Below are 19,921 nucleotides of genomic sequence, written 5' to 3' on the forward strand. Positions count from 1 at the left end.
TAACAGCTTTATTGATTCGATGTTAAAGGCCGGAAATGGGGCACAAGACACGCGACCGCAAAAAGCGTCGCCATCTGCTTCCAGCTGCAAAATGCCGTTTGCGGACGCTGAAGCATTTGAACTTGAACTTTATTGCCATATGTAACCGGTACTGGTACAATGGAATTCTTACTTACAGAAGGTCTCTCGATTGTAAAACAAGTGTAAAAAACAAGACAAAGTGCAAACAGTGCATCAAGACAATGTACAAACAAACAATAGACAATGTGCAAGTAAACATGTAGACATTTCTTTCCAAGGCAGCGGGTACAAGCGATCTCGCGTTTTAAAACCACCAGGAAAAGCAGAAAGGCACTTTTCCTTGCTTGCGCCGGCACACAACGACGTGAGGAGAACACCGTAGTCGGCAGGATTCGAACCTGCGCAGGGAGACCCCAATGGATTTCTAGTCCATCGCCTTAACCACTCGGCCACGACTACAGCAAGCGCTGCTGTTGCTGCGTTCTTGCTACAATCTCACATGGATCGCGAGGCACCGGTGGAAACCTTTTTCAAAGTCGTTCTCCATTAAAAAAAAAACCTTTCCAAAATACAAGCCTTGCAGACAGACACGCCTCAGAGGACTTAAGGGTGGCTTCATGTGGGAATGATAAAGTCTCCCTGTCCGGACAGGAAAATGGCACTTTGTTAGACACAAAGAAACAATCAACAACAGACAAATGTCTACAAGCATTTTAGAAGCCGCACTTGAAATAGCTCTTATATTCGTGTTAGACGCTGGAATCGCCTTTTTATTGACGCTCTTACGAACGCCATGGAAAGCAAAACAAAGCAAAGTAGAGCAGAACAAAACGAACAAAATAAAACCCTCACGTCCTGCACTTGAATATAATGCCGTTACGTGCCGAAGCGGTATTGGACGTCATCCTAGCACTGCAACCCGGGGCGTACGGTATATGGGAACGAGCACACGTCACGAATCGTCTCTAATCACTCCCTGCACTGTAAGGCGCCTTGAAGCGTGCACCCTCAACATTCATCTTTGCGCATCTGTGAAAGGTAAACTCTTGAGCAAACTCTGAACCAGACGCTCAAACTCCAGCTAGGATTAGGGGTTGCATTCCCACGCTACTTGAACACTTTGTTTACGCTCAGTGCTGGATTTTGGGAACTTTAGGACGAGTGGGACTTTTCTCCTATCTGTCAATTCGTTTTGTTTTGGAGACTCTTGGCTGTCTGTGTTGTATAGTGCAGCGTGAAGAAAACGTTTTCGAAAACTGTGCCGGCTCAAAAGTTGTAAGAAATCCTCTCCAGCTCTTTTAAGTCTCTTCAGTTTTGTCATTTAAAGTGAAACTAGATGTATAACTGGAGCCTCACTTATGCAAATGGTGAGGCTCCAGTTCGACATCTAGTTTCACTTTATATGACAGAAGTACGTCAGACTGCGCCGGACTGGGGGATCATTTCCGGTTATTTTTACCATCTTAAACATTTGAAATCCTCCCCTAGGCAATTGTGACACTTCATCTTGGCTCCACCTAGGACACTCTTCAATCTTCCATCACTTCTCTCTTCTCCCGCAACACTCTCGTCTGTCGGCAGTATGTGGCGTCTTTGCATTACCACCAATCTCACCACAGCAAGAAAGCAACGGGTTTTGGCAAGAGAGGAGGAGACTGCCTGGCCCGAACGGGGATCGAACCCGCGACCTTGGCGTTATTAGCACCACGCTCTAACCAACTGAGCTAACAGGCCTCGTGCCTGCTGTCCTCTCTGTGCTGCAAAAAATGGAATTCAGGGAAGTTTCTTTTGTCCTTCTTTGAATAGAAAGCCCTGCGATTCAGTGTACGGGCTTTCTCGTGCTGTTTAATGGTTCTTGTAACCCAAATCCTACACTGGCCTGAAGTGCCCCCCCATTTCATAGCATTTTTCAGCTGATTTCAAATGTACCTAAAGGAGAAGCATTATTGAAGACCATCAATTACCAAGAGCTTTTGTCAAAGGTTTTGGTGGTCACTTTTAATGAGCACAGAGAGCTATGACCTCGGATTTACATCTCATCCAAAAGACGGCGCCTTTTTACCACACAGCGTCTCCGTCACTATACTGGGGCATTGGGACCCGCACAGACCTCAGGGTGAGCGTCCCACCGCTGGCTCCATTAACACCGCTTCCAGCTGTAAGCTTTGCTTTTCCCTGTAGGTCACCCTCATGCGGTTACTGACCTGGCTCACAGCTTCTAAGCTTCAGTGGGTTTTCAGTTGCGAGTTGAAAGGGGATGCAAGTGATGGAGCCGCTAACTGCAAAAGCCACTGCATTGGCCGGGAATCGAACCCGGGCCTCCCACGTGGCAGGCGAGAATTCTACAACTGAACCACCAATGCACACTGCAAGGGTCTCCAAAAAAGACGTTTTTTTACCACTCTGTGCTGGATGTTGGGTCCCAAGGGAACTTCTGGACGAGTGAGAATTTTCTGCTATCAAAATTTGGTTTCGGAGACTTTTGGCAGCCTACAGATGCAGCCATTCAAAATCCGCAGGCGATACCGCATTATTTTGCGGTACGCTGTACGCAGTCTACCGCAAGCTACCGGTAAATACCGCGAGTTACCGTAAATTCTCCTATAATACGACAAGCAAAATAATAGTATCCGGAATTTCCGCAAGGTGGAGCTAATAAAGCTCAACCTCTCATGTTTGAGCTGTGGCCATCAAAGTCTTTAACGAAGATATTACTAATAGTATTAATAATGAATGACCTTGGACAAGCTGTAAGTGTAAACTCAAAGTATTGCCCTGGTCAACATTTTTTTTTTCATTGACCATCTTTGTAAAAGTAACACCACAGCATTTCGCAATCACGCATTTGTTTCCAATCATGCAAAGTACAGTAATTTTTGAGAATCGCTTCACCATGCCTTTCACATGCTCATAAAAGAGATTGATTTAGGAACATAAACATATTACCATATGAAAACTGTAATGTATACAGTATGTATATGTATATTTAATGTCTTAACTGTGCCCGTTTAAGTATTGAATATTCATATCTAATTTTACCACTGAAGGGAAATCTTAGTAGCTGAGCATAAAAAGAATAGGAGCATACTGCAACGCGTGTGAAGCCATAAACGATATTAATTTTGGAACATAAACATAGAGTATATGGCTGGTCTCGGTACTTTAAAGAAAACATACACGAAACATGGTTTCATTATGACCAGAATCGGTCTTGAGATATTTTTAACTTGATTTACAGTATTTGAGAGGTATGTCTTAACACCGATACTACAGTGCTTAAGTACTGCTCACGTATATGTTTCTAGGTTTATATTATGCATTTCATACGGTCAAATTACTTTTGAGCAACTAATAAGAAGCGCGAAACGGTATGCGTTTTAGTTTCGTTTTGTGCTGGGACCCGTGGATTGATTAGAGATATCAAGTACATACAAGTCATTTTTTAAATGTTGTAGTTCGTCTTGAAAAAATGTTACGAGTACATCATCTATCAACAATTACACAGGTTCTGTTTCCATATTGCGGATTTTGGTTACGTAATATTATTTTCTAGATTTCACGTTGTGAATATATGATTTGGGCAAACAGAGCCGCAAAGAAGTACATTATGGGTTGTTGTTGTTTTTTTTGCAGTTTTATCTAGAACAAGCGATGCTTAAACCTTTGTCTGATTCTTGTGAAACTATCCACACGACAGTTACAGTACCTAGGAGTTGACTTCAGTGATGTCACTGATGGGATGTTTCTAAAAATCCATCCTCTGTAAAACGTCTTCTCTAGTTGTCCTGCATATGTATTCGCTAATGAAGCTGTGTGTTCTGAGCCTGGATCTCTACATTTCTGTATGAACCAGCTTAGAGGGCTAAAGACAGCTTGTGTTTAAATTGAGTGTAAGGCAATTTATGCTTCTAAAGTCATGGTCAGCATTTATTATTGTACTGTGCTGTAAACTTGTTCTGTGCCTAGTCACATTATTTTATAGCGTTTTTATAGTGTTATCAAATCCGGTGGCGCTGTGTGTTAGTTTCCTGACTCCCATGTCACATGGTCTGTGATTGAAGCCTGTGAAACCGGTTTAATTCGTCACAGCCAGCACTCCGGCAGAGAGGGGGTTGTGCTCGTAAAGTAGAAGCAGGCGAGATTTCCAGCGAAAGACACCTCCCCCCCACCCTCATACGATTCGCATTGTAATTACACATTGTAATTGTATTACACATTGTACACATGCTTAAAAGAGAAGAGAGAAAACGCAAGCCTTCTTCAGGTGTGAGGGTCTTCTGCTCAGAATGAAACGCTAAAATGTAATGTAGGCTCTGAATGGGTTCAATTATGATTTGGGCTTGATTAAGGTCGCTGCCTTTCATCTAAAACCGTACTTGAATCCTTCGAAACTAAAAATCAGCGTTAGTGAGTTCTAAATAAAGAGGTATCCAGGTAACAGTGAAACGGGCGGACAGTCTGGGGAGATCGCCCGTTTTCCATGTAAATAGTTCCCTGGTTCCGCACCCCTTGGTGTTTCTCTCGCTCTCTCTCGGGTCACCTGATCATTAGCTCGAAAGATTTCAGTGCTTTGTGTATATTCTAATGGTAGTGGGGGCAGGGTGTGTGGGAACAGGTTTGGTCGAAATTGCATTGGAGATCTATATTCTTCACACCTGAAACATTTTCTCTGAAAGCATTTTCTTCGCAGTTTAACCGATCTTGTTACAGCATGTTACAGTTTACTATTATTAACCATATTAATTTTAAGTGCTTAATGCCATTTTTTGACCAGGCACGAATATTCTTAAGTCCATATCTTCGCAAGTGAATCAGTGCGAATTGCAATACTAATTAAATTAAAACTACTAACTACTAACTAATACTAATTAAAACAAACCAGAAACGTGTTGTTCTGTTTAATGACATTACAAGTGGAAAGATTACAGATTTTAATCGTCTTTAATTTTGTTACGTTATACATTTTAGAAACGTTTCATCCATACAAACACCACAAAACTATTTTCGATTGTATTTCTGAATAGTATGTTACACTTAGTTCACTGTTTTAAATACATCTAATTAAGAAAGTTAGGTGTTAGCATAAACTATTAGCAATCAATAATATTAAATTTAGCACTGTAATAAGCTGTTGCACTTTCCCCCGCATCTTGTAAAAATATATTTTCATTGTTCAAATATACATTAAGTCTGACTATCATATAATAAGTTAAATACAAAACTAAAGAAAAAATAGGGTTAAATATAATTCAAAATATTTTGCTAACAATGTTAACTGTTTATGAATAATAAAATGTATTAACTAAGGAGTAGGATGGCACAGTTGTTAGTATGTTTTTTGTTTTGTTTCTTTTTCATAAATACAACAGTAGTACCTGATGTCTCAGTGGCTTTCAAAATTAAATCATGCATGCAAACCTGTGAACTAGAAAGATAACTAAGATATCCATCCATTTATAATGGTGGCAAAATGGTTAGCATTGCTATCTTGCAGCACTGGGGTCCTAGGTTCAATTCCTGCCATCCTGTGTGTGTGGGGTTTACATGTTCTCTCTGGGTTACATGGTTTTTCTCCATATGTGTGATATGACTCCCTCTCGCACTCCAAAACATACTGGTAAGTTAATTGGTTTATGGGAAAACTGGCCCTGGTGTGTGTGTGTTTGTGTCTGTCTGTCCTGTGACGGACTGGCGCTATGTCCAGAGTGTATTCTGCCTTGTGTCCGTTGCTTACTGGGATAGGCTCCAAATCCTCTGTACTGGATAAAGAGATTAGAAATGGATGGAAGTAAAGGCACTGTGTGGATGGAACTATACACAGTGTTAGAAACCCACGATGAAATGGCAGCATCTCACTGAGAATAAAATATTTTATAGTGCTGGCTTAAGGAAACAGCCTTTCCACCTCTCTTGCACATCAGTATCCATACCTAGTTATTTAAACAAATTGCCTCTAAGTATAAACATCTTAATATGCTGGGTCTGTGGATCCGCATCAGCTATGTTTGCCCATTCCTTCAATTCATGTGCATCCAACACACAGTTCAATGCCAGCAACTACACATAATCTAAAATACAATCCTTATTTCAGTATCTATGTAAACATATAGTCTGTTAACTTCATCATCTTCATCAAAAGTATGCCTAACCCCATTAGGAAGTGTTCTTGTTATAAGTGTATTCCTCAGCTTTCCCCAAATTATCTTCTTCTTGCCAACATCTCTAGTCTTTTATCCTGCAATAACTCAGCCAACACTTAAATCTCCAAAAGCTGCTTGTGTTAATTTCTTTAAATCACAAATATCATGTGTAAATACTGGCCATGTAATACTCTGCATTGTGGAATAATAGTTTATTTTAAAGGGAACTAGAGAAATCAAGAAAGGCTTTTTTTCTAGAATTAATAAATGCACATCCTGTTCACTGGGGAAATTAAATCCACACTGAGCAATCTTCAATATGTTCAGAATATGACAGCAAGAATCCTATCAGGGATGCATTACACCTGTTTTCAAGTCCTTGCACTGGTTACCTATCAGATTTCGAGTCAACTTCAAAATCCTTATCCTCCTTATATACTGTCCTACAACTGTTATTATTGATCACCGAATTATTGTACTTGACATGACTTCATTCAGCCTTTCCTGAATGTCTATGACAGGCAGAGAGAGTGCTGTTTCTGGTGCGATCTTTTGCAGCCTACATTTCACTGTTTTAAACGAACAAGAAATTAGATTGCTCATAAATCAGTTATTCTATATAAACACAGCGTAATTGCCCTCCGAAAATCCTCTTTTTCTTGTTCGTTTTAGAGACCTTGATCGAAACTGATTTTAGATGTCAGAAAGGATTTATTTTCTCTGTATTTCCTACATTGCTTTGTCGAGATTTTAACTTTATATCTAACTTTATATCTAGGCTCAGATTTCAACTATAAATCGTACAGTAATTAATAGCAGTAAATACTGATGTTTTGCGCCCTCTTACCACAAAAATATATGTTTTGTAGTTGGGATTAACTTTATTTCGTACGCGTAGCTACTCCGATTCGGACACCGAACAGTTAAAGATGGCGGCAAATCAGACACCCAGAGAGGGGGGGGGGGCGTCTTCTCGCCTCCATAACTAAAATGCCAAATAGGAGTGGCTTAAGCGACATACACAGTCGTGTAACTGACAGTTTGAGGTAGTCTATCGTGTAAATTTCGCTTTGTTGCTGATAGGTTAAGCTTTCGAAACTCTGCCCCAAAGTCATGTGACTGATTTTTCGCCCTGTTTCGTTGGTTAAACGCAATGATCACAAGCACCACCATGGTAACTGGGATGTGTAGTTTTTAATTCCGTTTGAATTATAACTGTACGTACTGTCTTCATATTTGGCCAGGGCTTTAAAGAGAAGGCGCGCCAAAAAAATTCGGTGCCGTCGTCTCCGCATTAAAGGTACCCCCGTGCTGGAAGAATTTGACCTCGGAACGTTTGCCCAGCGTAGTTATAGTGGACATAAAAACAAGAGTTCGCTGGCATTATATCCTAGAAGACACAGACCGGCACCAGACCGGTAAATGCTTGATGAACTAGGGATTGGACAGTTTCCAAGTGCTTGTACAATCGATGGAAATGTTCAAATAAATGTGCAAAAGAAATAAACAAAATAATTATTTATTTCTTTATCATATTGGCTAGCTAATGTCCTCTCTTTGCTAGTTAGTGGCTGTGTTTCTGCGTTGGGTAGCAACGGGTGACTGTTCTCAGGCGGAAGATGTAAACAGCTTAATTTTCGTGTTAAATAATTTTTAAAAATTAAAATTCATTCTATACAGCAATCACATATTTGGGTACCGTTTCATAAAAATTTCATGCTTAAAATGTTTAGGGAGAAATGGAAGACTGGTGTGTATTTTTTCTTTAAACTATTGTAGTGGCAATGCTTGTTAATAAGACAGAATTAAGCGTTGGTATGCTCCTAAAGGAGGCCCCATCTCACCCTCCATCTCTGTGGTGCAGCCACAGAGAAAGAATTCATGCAAGCTGATTTAAGATGTTTTTCTTTTGATAAGAAGCAAGCTCCCAGACGGGGATGCAATTAGCTAAGCCTGGCTATCATGATCAATGGTCATCCACTGGCGCCTATCTGTCTAGGGAGTGCCGAATGGACATCTGGACTGCATTTCTAAGTGTCAAGAGTAAGTGACTTATATCTCACCTTGACCAACCAATCAGGGACTGGCAGGGCGTGGTAATACCACGTGGGTCTCCAATGCCCGCCAAACTCTCAACCAATCAGCACACATCTGGGTCTTGATCAAAAAGGGAGCGCAAGCTCAGTTCTGGGCTCTCCTTGGCCATTTTCACGCATCCTCAGAGACAATCACGTGACAACTGCTGTTGTCTGCAAAAGGACTTGGACTTTGTTCTAAGCGCGAGGCCGAGGATCCCGTACGTATTCAGAATTCTACCAACGTGAATGCTCCGCTTGATCAACGGCAGCCTACAGTTGGACCCTCGTCGACAACCTGAATAGCTTATTCAGAAGCAGCGCTGGACCGGGAACGAACCAGCTTCTTCCCAGGCAAAAGAGTGACTTGTGAGGACTCGCGGTCACACTCTGTGCATAGAGACTTTCTACTAGCCAGCCGGACTGCTGGTAGATCCCCTCGGAGCAACGACTGCCCTGCGCGCCGCAGTCAGATTCCTCCGCCCGTCCTACTCCGAGCTGCACCTCGACTGGTTGGCCGGTAGCCAGAGGACGCCGACACAACGCCCATTGGACAACCGCTGCAACAGAGCCTGTCAGCTGGTTTGGTGTTCGTGCCGGGAAATTCCAAATCCAAACACAGTGGATAAGTAAACCCCATGTTCTACATTGCGTCTCGAGAATTTAATTGTACCTCAACACAAGTTGTTATCAATTTAATTCATGAGTAATGTATTTACTTCCGAGTTTAGAGTAACAGTGGGTAATAACACTGATTAGCGATTTGGTAACCGAACGATATATATTGACATATATTCTCTGTTGTGTATCTCTTTGTGTTTGCATCTCTTCGAGATTATATACCTTGTATATTGATAACCCTCACAGTAAGGTCTGCCGCTCGTATCCAGGCAGACTAGTATATGTTTGGTGCACAGTTTATATTAATAAATGTATCTCGTGTATTGAACCCGTGTGTGTGCGTTGTTAGTTGTTCTGACGATTGATTTTCTAAAAGCCCAACGAACAACCTCGTGATTACTGCTACAATTGATAATTGTCTCAGTAAACCCATCAAACCACTACATTTAATGGCGTCCCTGGGTGGGCGAGTTTAGAATGAAATGAGAATCAATCGCACAGAATAACTGATATTGCTGTGAGTTCAAGTTCAGCACAGCACCGCGGCTTCTATACGCGAATACCGGGTGTGCTGATAACTGCGTAAAGAAATCCCCCTGTTTTCTAGCGTTTAGTGTAACGTGTACTGATTGGAAATCCATCTGCTCGGGTGTTTAGATTCCATACTGTATTTTGGTAAAAGAAAAAAAAGTAATACTCTTAAAGTTTCTCTGACGTAATGACAATGGCTGCTAAAATGTCTGAAGTGGAGTCGCTTATAAGTACTATTTCTAGCGACGACAATCCTGGTTACTGGAGCGGTATCGAAAAGTTGAACTTTGATGATATTGAGAAGCTGCAAGTAGATTTAGTAGCTAAGGTAGCGAACCAGCTTAACACAGGAGGGTCCGTGAACGCAGTTCAGGTCCTATCGAGTTTCGCCTTAAATCTAGCTAAACAGCTGGAACTGTCTTTGTCCGAGCTGACAAAGTTTCAAAAGCTTCAGGGAAAGCTAGAAAGATATAAGGCGGAGCGAGTTGAGTTGTTGGATATAATCAGAGAAAAGAGAGTGAAAAATGAGGAAAGTGAAGACAGACTCAGGGAAGTTTTAGGTAAATTAGATGACCTGTCTGCTAGAGAAACTGCGGCTGAGGTAGCTAGGAGAGACCTGGAAGCGAGCTTGAAAGAAAAAGAAAAAGAAATTGAGCGTTTAAATGAGCTCAGCCAGGAAAGGCAAAAGGAGTTAGATGCTGCCGTACTGGAAGCAAAACAGGCTAGATCCCACTTGCATGCCAGCCCACCTAGCAGCCCGGAGCGCTCACCCAGCGCGCCGGGAGGAGGTTTCTCCCGGCCAGGGTCTGTGGTCGGATCGGCATGGGGGAGATCGCCGAGTCCTGCGCGAGACGCAAGGGCGATGCAATTCAGGCATAGACCCCCTGCTCCTGATCACGGCCGTCCCCCTGCCCGCGGAGAAACCGTAAAAATTAACCTCCACTCCCTGAGGCAGTTAGCCAAAGATGTAGAAAGGTTTGACCCGTCAGTGTCAGGGAATAATGTGGAAACCTACATCGATGAGCTGAGACATACTTTGCAGTTTATGCCCGGAGCGTCCGAACAGGAAAAGGCTATGTTAGTAAGGAAAACTACTAGCCGAGCGGTCCACGAGTGGATGTCTAGACAAGGACCGGAGGTCTGTAATAGCTTTGAGGAGCTGTGTCAGGCAATGATCGGAGAATTTTCGGCTTTTATCGATCCCATAGCTGCCGTGGCCGCTGCGCACCATATTAAGCACGAAAAAGCTGAAGCCCCTCGCGACTATTATGAGAGGCTTAGGCGCACTTATTTTGCAGGGCGGAATGAAGAGGGTTGCGAAGAGAACGTGAATTTCAAAGGTTTATTCATTGCTAATCTGCATCCCTCAATCAGGAAAATGATTGTGATGCACACTGATGCAAAAGCGATGAAAATGGCTGACATTAGAAGGTTGGCTCAAAAAGCCTGGGGAGCTGAAGTCTCTGCTTCCTCAGAGCGAAAACCTGCTAAAACGGCCGTGTTCGCCACTAAAGCCAGCAGGGTTGACGACTCGCCTCAGCTCGAGGGAGCTGAGGTTCCTGAGCCCGCTAAGCCCCGGCGCAAAATAGGCAGGCAGGACCGCACTAAGCGTCAGAGCCGCCGTGAGCGCTACGGGGAAGGCAAGGGCACAGGCAGAGCCTATCAGAAGGCTGGACGAAGGGAGTCGACTGCAACCCGCCTGGCCAGGCTTGAACAAGCCCTGCTTGAGAGATCAGGACAGGGTAAACCTTCCGCACTGAATGCCGGAAGCGTGAATGAGCTTAGTGGGACCACGCCCCTTCTCACTGGAGGAGGCGGGGATCCATCCCAAACCCCTCCCTCAGTCTATCTGATTGGGTGGGAGGGTTCCTGCCTGGAAGAAGGCTGTGACTCTGAGTTGGGCGCTGACCCCGCCCCTGAAGTCAAAGAAAAGGCAGGCTTCCAACAATTCTTAGGGAATCTCAGCCAGAAAGGCAAAGCAAGGCGTATTTATATCAAGGTTTCTCTTGAAAACGTCTTAGATAGAGAAGCACTGGTTGACACTGGGGCTGAAATTAGTTTGATGTCAGCCGATCTACTCAGCGAGCTCAAACGAGTAGCGAAAGGAAAAGGCATCAGACTTAAGGTAGAACCGTGTAAGATAGATATTTCCAGCTATACCCAGGATCATGCCAGGATCACACACCGAGTGTGGGTGGCACTTAGGTTCGGGCCAATGAACGTGGTGCATCCTGTTTACATCTCTAGGTTTAAAACAGAGCCACTACTCATTGGCCAAGACCTGCTTGACAGGCTGGAGCCTCTGGTGGACTGCCAGCGTGGAAAATTGTGGGCTCAGGTCAAGCACCCTAAGCCTGTCGTACAGCAAAAAGGGGGGTTCAGTGGTTATGCTGTGATCACACAGTGCCCACTGAACACCATAGCTGAGTTGGAGGATTCTCCTGGTTCCTCTGGACGAGAAATAAATGTCTCTTCTTGCTTTCCAAAACTACAGGGAAGTCCTGCCCAGGCCAGCACTCCCACGGTCTCCCAACTACAGGAGCAGTGCTCCGAGCAGCTGCTTGACCCGCCAGGTAAAGCACACCCCTTTTTCATCCCTGAAGAAGAGTGGATCTCCCTGTCCGGTAATGAATGGGAGTCCTTTCTGTGCGCCCTGGTACCTCAGGGGGACAAGGACTACCACCCCATGGTGGTGGGAGGGGTCCAGGTGGCAGAAGTGCAGGTTGATGATGTAATTCTCAGCCTCAGCTCTGAGAAGTCCATAATCAGTGAAGGTCTGTTCGAGGACCTGTCGCGAAGCCGTCAGGTGACCCTGGTGACGCAATCACAGGGTCTGTGGTGGGCACCCCCACCTCATAGGTCCATTTGGAGCAAAGGAAGCTGTGCAGCTTCCATCTCCATCGGAAAAAGGAAGTTTGCTCACTACTTCCAGGTAGCACCTCAGCTGACCCATTCGGTCTGTATTGGTGCAGACCTGTTGGTTCGACTGGGCGCCCAGTTGGACACAGTAAACAGTGTGCTGTGGACACGGGTGAACCCAGATGCCCACTCTCTAAGCGGCGACCCCGAGAACATTCGGTCAGGTCAGACGATTCCTCAGGCCTGCCAGGTAGTAAACGAATCGGACCTGATCGTTCCTGCGTCAACAGCAGGGTTTCCGGTACGCCTTGTCCTAAAGAAGGGACAGAGGATGGATGCTGAGATGGTTTTCTTCCAACCATCAGCTCAGTTTATCAGACTGAACCTAGCAGTCTGTGGTACCCCCAGACTGGAAAGGAATGGCCGAGCCACCTGCCTGTTGGTGCAAAACATAGCAAAACAAGATGTCAAAATCCCTGCTCGCACTGACATGGGACTGGTAATTGACAATGGGTTCTATGATTTCGAACTGGCCATCCCAGTACTGGGGCAGCTCCCTGGTCCCTTGGCCAGGGAGGGGGGGACCGAGCAGGTGTACTACACCTACCCCCGGCGGATGATTGCAATTATGCCAATAGAGGGATTCTGCAACCAGGAGGTGTGCAGAGTGGACCTTAGCGATAAGGATGAGATGGTTGTGTATACAGTACACGCAGGGGTTCCGACGGACCACTCAGCCGAGAGTGCGACCCGGGATACCGCCATGCCGTCAAAAGCGGGGTTCCTAGAGCAGGTACAGGATCAGGTTGGTAAGGCAGATGCCCTGGAAACGGAAAGCCAGCGTCAGCAGCTGCATCAGATCTTCCAGGATTTCCAGGAAGTGTTTGCACGGGACGCCTATGACTGCGGGGTGACGGATTTGCACACAGTGCGCATTCCTACGGCCCCTGGCGCCCGCCCAACCTATGTCAGGCAGTATCGCATTCCCCTCACGGCATACGAGTACATAAAGCAGACGTTGGATGCTCTACTAGAGCGTCAGATCATAAGGGAGTGTAACTCCACTTATAACTCCCCACTGTGGCCGGTGCTGAAACCCAATGGTAAGTGGCGTCTGACCATTAACTACCGGCAGTTGAATAAACAGGTTCCTTTGTCACGATGGCCAATGATCTACCTAGATCGGGAGTTAGCCAAGGTGACAACAGCAAAATATTTCACCACAGTGGATGTGGCCAATGGGTTCTGGACCCTTAAGGTAGAACCGACAGACCAGTACAAACTGGCCTTTTCCTTTGGAAACAGGCAGTTCACCTGGAATCGATGCCCCTTTGGGTATTCCAACTCCCCAGCGGAGTTCAACATATTTCTGCACAAAGCCATGAGTGATGCAGCCGCCAGGGGCAACCTGGTCTATGTGGACGATATTCTGATGCGGAGTCAGACCTGGGAAGAACACATGGCCGAGATCAGGCATGTGTTGACCCAGCTCTCCCGTGCAGGGGCCAAACTGTCTCTGGCTAAGGGACAGTGGTGTAGGACCCAAGTGGAGTACGTGGGACTATTGGTTGGAGCCCAAGGCATACAGCCACAGTCCAGCAGAGTCCAAGCTATCCAGAATATGAAGTCGCCCACTAACCTGTCTGAACTGCGCAGCTTTCTGGGAGTATGTAATTATTCCCGGCAGTTCATTGAGGATTACGCTGAAATAGCAAGGCCCCTCCACAAGCTGCTGCAGAAAGACGTGCCCTTTGAGTGGGGACCTTCCTCAGAACAGGCTGTGATGGAGCTGAAGCGCAGACTCGGTAGTGCGCCGTGCTTGGCCTACCCTGACAAAAATAAGGTCTTCTACCTTGAAGCAGGGTTCTCAGAGCACTGCCTTGGGGCTGCTCTGAGTCAGGAATATGACCAAGAGCGAAGGGTGGTGGCGTATGCCAGTCGAGCCCTGAACCCAGTGGAGCAAAAGTTCTTGGACTGCGAGAAGGCCCTGTTGTCTACGGTCTGGTCGGTAGAACACTTCCGTAGTTATGTAGGGGGACAAAAGATCATCATCGAAACCTGCCACCAACCTGTGACATTCCTGCATAGCCAGAGACTCAAAGCGGGCAGGGTGTCAAATAGCAGGATTGTGGCATGGATGATGGCCCTACAAGGCTATGAGATAGAGGTACGTTATGCACAGAGCAAGAAAATGTACCTGGGACAGGGCCTGGCTTTGGGCCAAGTGTGTCACGGCTGTGACACTGACATGGAAGCTCCAGAAACAATTCCCGCTGCTGAGCTACCGAACAATCACCGGTACTACGATGAAAACGTGGGCCAGGGCTTACCCATGGCCTATGTTGACGGTTGCTCTTTTCGCCACAAACAGCAGGTGCTAGCAGGGTTAGGAGTAGTCTGGCAAGACAATACTCCCTGTGGGCCGACCCGCTATAAGCTAGGACCAAAGACTAGTCAGTATGCGGAAGTAGCTGGGGTGCTGATCACCCTCCAGCAGGCCCTGACAAATGGCCTTAAACAATTTGTCATCTGTAGTGACTCGAACTACGCCCGACATAGCTTCGTGTCCCATCTTCCGTATTGGAAGGGTAACGGCATGAAAAATGCCCGGGGCAAGGAAGTAAAGAACAAAGAGTTGTTCCTGGCCAGTGACAAGCTCACGACCGAGGCTGGAATGATGGTTTACTGGAGGAAGGTGAAGGGACACTCCCAGGTGAAGAGACCCGACAAAGACGGGAATGATGAGGCCGACCGGCTGGCTAAATCTGGCGCCTTAGAGGGTGAACCCTGGCAGTTCCAGCAGGAATGGCTACCCCCAGAAACCGTGGCTGAGGTCAAGGCGGTCACCCGAAGCAGGGCTAGACAGGATGTCGGAGCTGACCCTCAATCTGTAGTGCTTGGGTCACAGGGTTTTAACACCGATCTTGCAGAAATGCAGAAACAGGACCCAGCAATTGGGCTAATGTATCAGCATATCGCTGACCCAGTGCGTCAACCTCTTTCGGAGCAGGTGCTGAGCCAGTCTCCAGAGCTGAAGGAGCTGGCAGAGGTGAAAGACAACCTAAAAATTATAAAGGGGTTGTTGGTTTGTGTACCAGTTGCACAAGGTGTCCCAAAGTGGGTAGTTCCCCGCTGCCATCGGGGGGTCATGATCCAACACGCTCATGACGAGCCCTGTGGGGGTCACCGGGGAATCAAGGCCACGTACGACACTATCCAGCAGGTGGCATTCTGGCCTCACATGGGCCAAGACATCGCCGCGTATGTAAAGGGGTGTCTGACGTGTAGCCAGTTCCAACCATCACGGCCCTTGCACCGTGCACCACTCCAGAAAAAGGGCATGACATTCCCCTGGTCCAATCTACAAATGGATTGGGTGGGGCCGCTGGTGAGGTCATCCAGAGGGAACAAATATTTCCTCACGGTTACGTGTGCATTCACAAAATGGATTGAGTGCCTCCCAGCACCCAACGACACGGCAGAGACAACTGCAGTGCTGTTGGTGAACCATGTGTTCAGTCGATGGGGACTCCCCCTGACCGTGGACTCGGATCGGGGAACCCATTTCACAGCTACAGTAATGGCAACCCTGTGGAATATGCTTGGGGTCAAGGCCCAGTTGCATATCTCCTACCACCCTCAATCCTCGGGCCAGGCAGAAAGGGCAAACCGAACGGTGGTTAGTATGCTCAAAAAGTTTGTCTCCACCAGCAGTAGGGACTGGGACATTAAGCTGCCCCTGGTTCTGATGGCCATCCGAGCCACGCCCCATTGCTCTACGGGGGTCCCACCTTTTGAGATGATGACAGGTCGGAAGATGACTCTTCCCCTACACTGTCTTTATGGGGTGGAGGACCTGAGCACGACGGGGGCTGCTATGGCCCATCAGTATGTGTCAGCAAGCACATCTGCAGGCAACCTTTGCTTTTGCCCAGAACAATCTGGGAAGGAGTGCAGAGGGTAGGAAAGCATACTATGACCGAAAGGCAGTTAACCAGGAACTCCAAGTAGGAGACAAGGTCCTGTACTTCCAATTTGCCAAACCCACAGGGGTGGCCCGGAAATTCTTACCCAGTTGGACAGGACCCCACGAGATTGTCGATAAGGTATCACCGGTAGCTTATCGAATTCGGATTGAAAAAGGAAGGCAATCTCTGGTCTATAAGTGGGTGCATCGCAACCACCTCCGGTTGTATCGCCCACCTCAAATGGCGCCGGAGGACACAGAATAGGGTTAAAAGTCTAAACCCGATCAAGAGGGGGGTGCCCCTTTGTAGCTGCAGGTAGTTAGGTACTGTAGTGTAGGTCCTCCTAGGAAAATATATTCAAAATTATAGTGGAACTGTACCATGTGCCTCATCTGTGTTCCAGAATGGGAATCCTAAAACTGCCACGGCTGGTCCTGACAGTGCTGTGGATCGCTTCGACACAGCCCCTTGAAGTTGTGGAACCCGGTCCTCCTACCGGCATAGTCCTGCAGGACGCTCCCGGATTGTTGTTAACAAATTGCAGAACATATACTCAGCGAGTGTATGTGCGGCTGGACCCAAGTGATGTGTTTCGGAAGCACATCAACATGAACAGTAGGGTGTCCCATCATGGCAGGCAGTGGGCTAAGGATGCTGTATGGCATGCCCAGCTAGACACTATACACATGCTCCGCCAGCTGAGGAAGGCAACAGTCAGCCAGGAGGAGATGACAGGCCTCAGCCGCCCCAAAAGGTTCTTGGGGGGTCTGATTGCTGCGGCCTCCACCGTGGGCTCGCTATTTTCAGCTGGTCTGTTTGCTGCTTACACTGTCACCCTGACCACCCTGAGAAGGCAGGTGTCTGGGTTACTTAAGGAAATGCCAGAAATTCAGGACAGGCTGTATCAACAGCAGCAGCGGCTGGAAAGCCTAGGGAAAACCTTACAGGGCACAATATTAGCAGTAAACCTTCATGCAGCAGTGTTAAATAACACCCTCCACACCGTGGGCAGGATTGTCGACGTGTTACAGTGGGATTATGCTTACGTGCAACAGGTCAGGATGCTGATGCAGGATTTGCTTAGGGAGCTTAGTGCCACGATAACTAGCTTAGCCATGGGACAGATTCCAACTTACTTGGTTCCACTGTCCTTAGTAGAAGAAGTACTTAGGACAACCACTTCTGAGATGGTGCAGCCATTACAGGTACATTTTGCATACAGTCTAGGCAGTGCCATTCCTATACATGTCAACCCTGAAGCCAAGGAAATAGGTTTCCTGTTGAACCTTCCCATCGTGAGTGGCAAGGATATCTATAGACTCAAGTCTATATCGAACGTTGGCTTCTGGAGGGGGGACATGCATGTGAAGTTGACCACCCCACCGCTCGTAGCTTACCAGGAGGATGATCCAAATTTGTATCTTGTTCCAAACCTGGAACTGTGTATATCAACCAAGGATATCCACTGGGTATGCCCAAGTAAGCCATTCCTTAGGGACACAACTCAGAGGTTGTGTGGTATCAGAAAGGGGGCTGCCACTGAAAAGTGTAAAGCCACAGTGACGAGCAAAAGTGAGGTTAACGAACCCCAGGTTGAGCAGGTGGGAAAGCAATGGCTGGTCAGCACACCACAGTTAACGGTTACAATAACATATGACAGGCATGATACAGCTACCGAAGTGCAGCTACCCAACCAAACAGTTTTTCTACAAGTTCCTGAAGGAGCGATAGTGCATCTCAACGATTTAGCACTGTATCACCTGGAGTCAGAAGTATACGAAACGGAACTCGAGATTGTGGACGCTTTCAGAGGACACGGCATTGACTTGGATGAGAGAATCCAAGAGACAGTAAGTCTTGAGGGTGTACAGGTAGTCGAATTTGTTCTTAACGACACAAACTTAAAAACTACACTGGTAGGTCCCAAGCACAGTCGTTGTGGATCCTCTGGGGCGCTAGGAACAATAAACGTGGTCATCTTGACACTGCTGCTGGGTAGCTGGATCATGGCTGGGGTAATGTGTTGGATGCTGTTCTCTTGTATCAAAGCCTTGCGGGGTAGTTTGAATGAGACAAAGGGAGCAATGGTTTATCACCGAAATCAGGTAACCACTCCCAAACGTCTGCCTGCTGCAGAGCTATCCGATACTGATAGTGAACTGCCGGAAGTTTAAGGTCTAGAGCTAATGATGATGCCCAATGCCTCATTCCTAGGTACCTTATAACTGAGAGCAGGTATACGCAACGTTCTTTCCAACACTATTTCCTGTACAAATTCTCGAGAGGTAATGTGAATATTGGGTGGTAGAATCCACCGTGGTACAACAAACATCACTTAACTCTGTTTTTGTTTTGAAGGCAACAACGCCTCAGGACCTCGTGACCTTCAAAAAGGGGGGATATGTAGCGGCAATGCTTGTTAATAAGACAGAATTAAGCGTTGGTATGCTCCTAAAGGAGGCCCCATCTCACCCTCCATCTCTGTGGTGCAGCCACAGAGAAAGAATTCATGCAAGCTGATTTAAGATGTTTTTCTTTTGATAACAAGCAAGCTCCCAGACGGGGATGCAATTAGCTAAGCCTGGCTATCATGATCAATGGTCATCCACTGGCGCCTATCTGTCTAGGGAGTGCCGAATGGACATCTGGACTGCATTTCTAAGTGTCAAGAGTAAGTGACTTATATCTCACCTTGACCAACCAATCAGGGACTGGCAGGGCGTGGTAATACCACGTGGGTCTCCAATGCCCGCCAAACTCTCAACCAATCAGCACACATCTGGGTCTTGATCAAAAAGGGAGCGCAAGCTCAGTTCTGGGCTCTCCTTGGCCATTTTCACGCATCCTCAGAGACAATCACGTGACAACTGCTGTTGTCTGCAAAAGGACTTGGACTTTGTTCTAAGCGCGAGGCCGAGGATCCCGTACGTATTCAGAATTCTACCAACGTGAATGCTCCGCTTGATCAACGGCAGCCTACAGTTGGACCCTCGTCGACAACCTGAATAGCTTATTCAGAAGCAGCGCTGGACCGGGAACGAACCAGCTTCTTCCCAGGCAAAAGAGTGACTTGTGAGGACTCGCGGTCACACTCTGTGCATAGAGACTTTCTACTAGCCAGCCGGACTGCTGGTAGATCCCTTCGGAGCAACGACTGCCCTGCGCGCCGCAGTCAGATTCCTCCGCCCGTCCTACTCCGAGCTGCACCTCGACTGGTTGGCCGGTAGCCAGAGGACGCCGACACAACGCCCATTGGACAACCGCTGCAACAGAGCCTGTCAGCTGGTTTGGTGTTCGTGCCGGGAAATTCCAAATCCAAACACAGTGGATAAGTAAACCCCATGTTCTACATTGCGTCTCGAGAATTTAATTGTACCTCAACACAAGTTGTTATCAATTTAATTCATGAGTAATGTATTTACTTCCGAGTTTAGAGTAACAGTGGGTAATAACACTGATTAGCGATTTGGTAACCGAACGATATATATTGACATATATTCTCTGTTGTGTATCTCTTTGTGTTTGCATCTCTTCGAGATTATATACCTTGTATATTGATAACCCTCACAGTAAGGTCTGCCGCTCGTATCCAGGCAGACTAGTATATGTTTGGTGCACAGTTTATATTAATAAATGTATCTCGTGTATTGAACCCGTGTGTGTGCGTTGTTAGTTGTTCTGACGATTGATTTTCTAAAAGCCCCAA

The 19,921-nt window shown here is 46.5% G+C and overlaps 2 non-coding genes across 2 annotated transcripts; both read right to left on the reverse strand.

The window, feature by feature from the left end:
- Window positions 1-398: 398 nt before the first annotated feature.
- Window positions 399-480, reverse strand: trnas-aga (transfer RNA serine (anticodon AGA)). Its single transcript has one exon. It is a non-coding gene; the product is annotated as a tRNA-Ser (tRNA).
- Window positions 481-1,681: 1,201 nt separating this feature from the next.
- Window positions 1,682-1,755, reverse strand: trnai-aau (transfer RNA isoleucine (anticodon AAU)). The gene has a single exon. It is a non-coding gene; the product is annotated as a tRNA-Ile (tRNA).
- Window positions 1,756-19,921: the final 18,166 nt, after the last annotated feature.

Source organism: Atractosteus spatula, unplaced genomic scaffold (genome assembly GCF_055471065.1).
Source record: "Atractosteus spatula isolate fAtrSpa1 unplaced genomic scaffold, fAtrSpa1.hap1 Scaffold_23, whole genome shotgun sequence".
NCBI classification, from domain to species: domain Eukaryota; kingdom Metazoa; phylum Chordata; class Actinopteri; order Semionotiformes; family Lepisosteidae; genus Atractosteus; species Atractosteus spatula.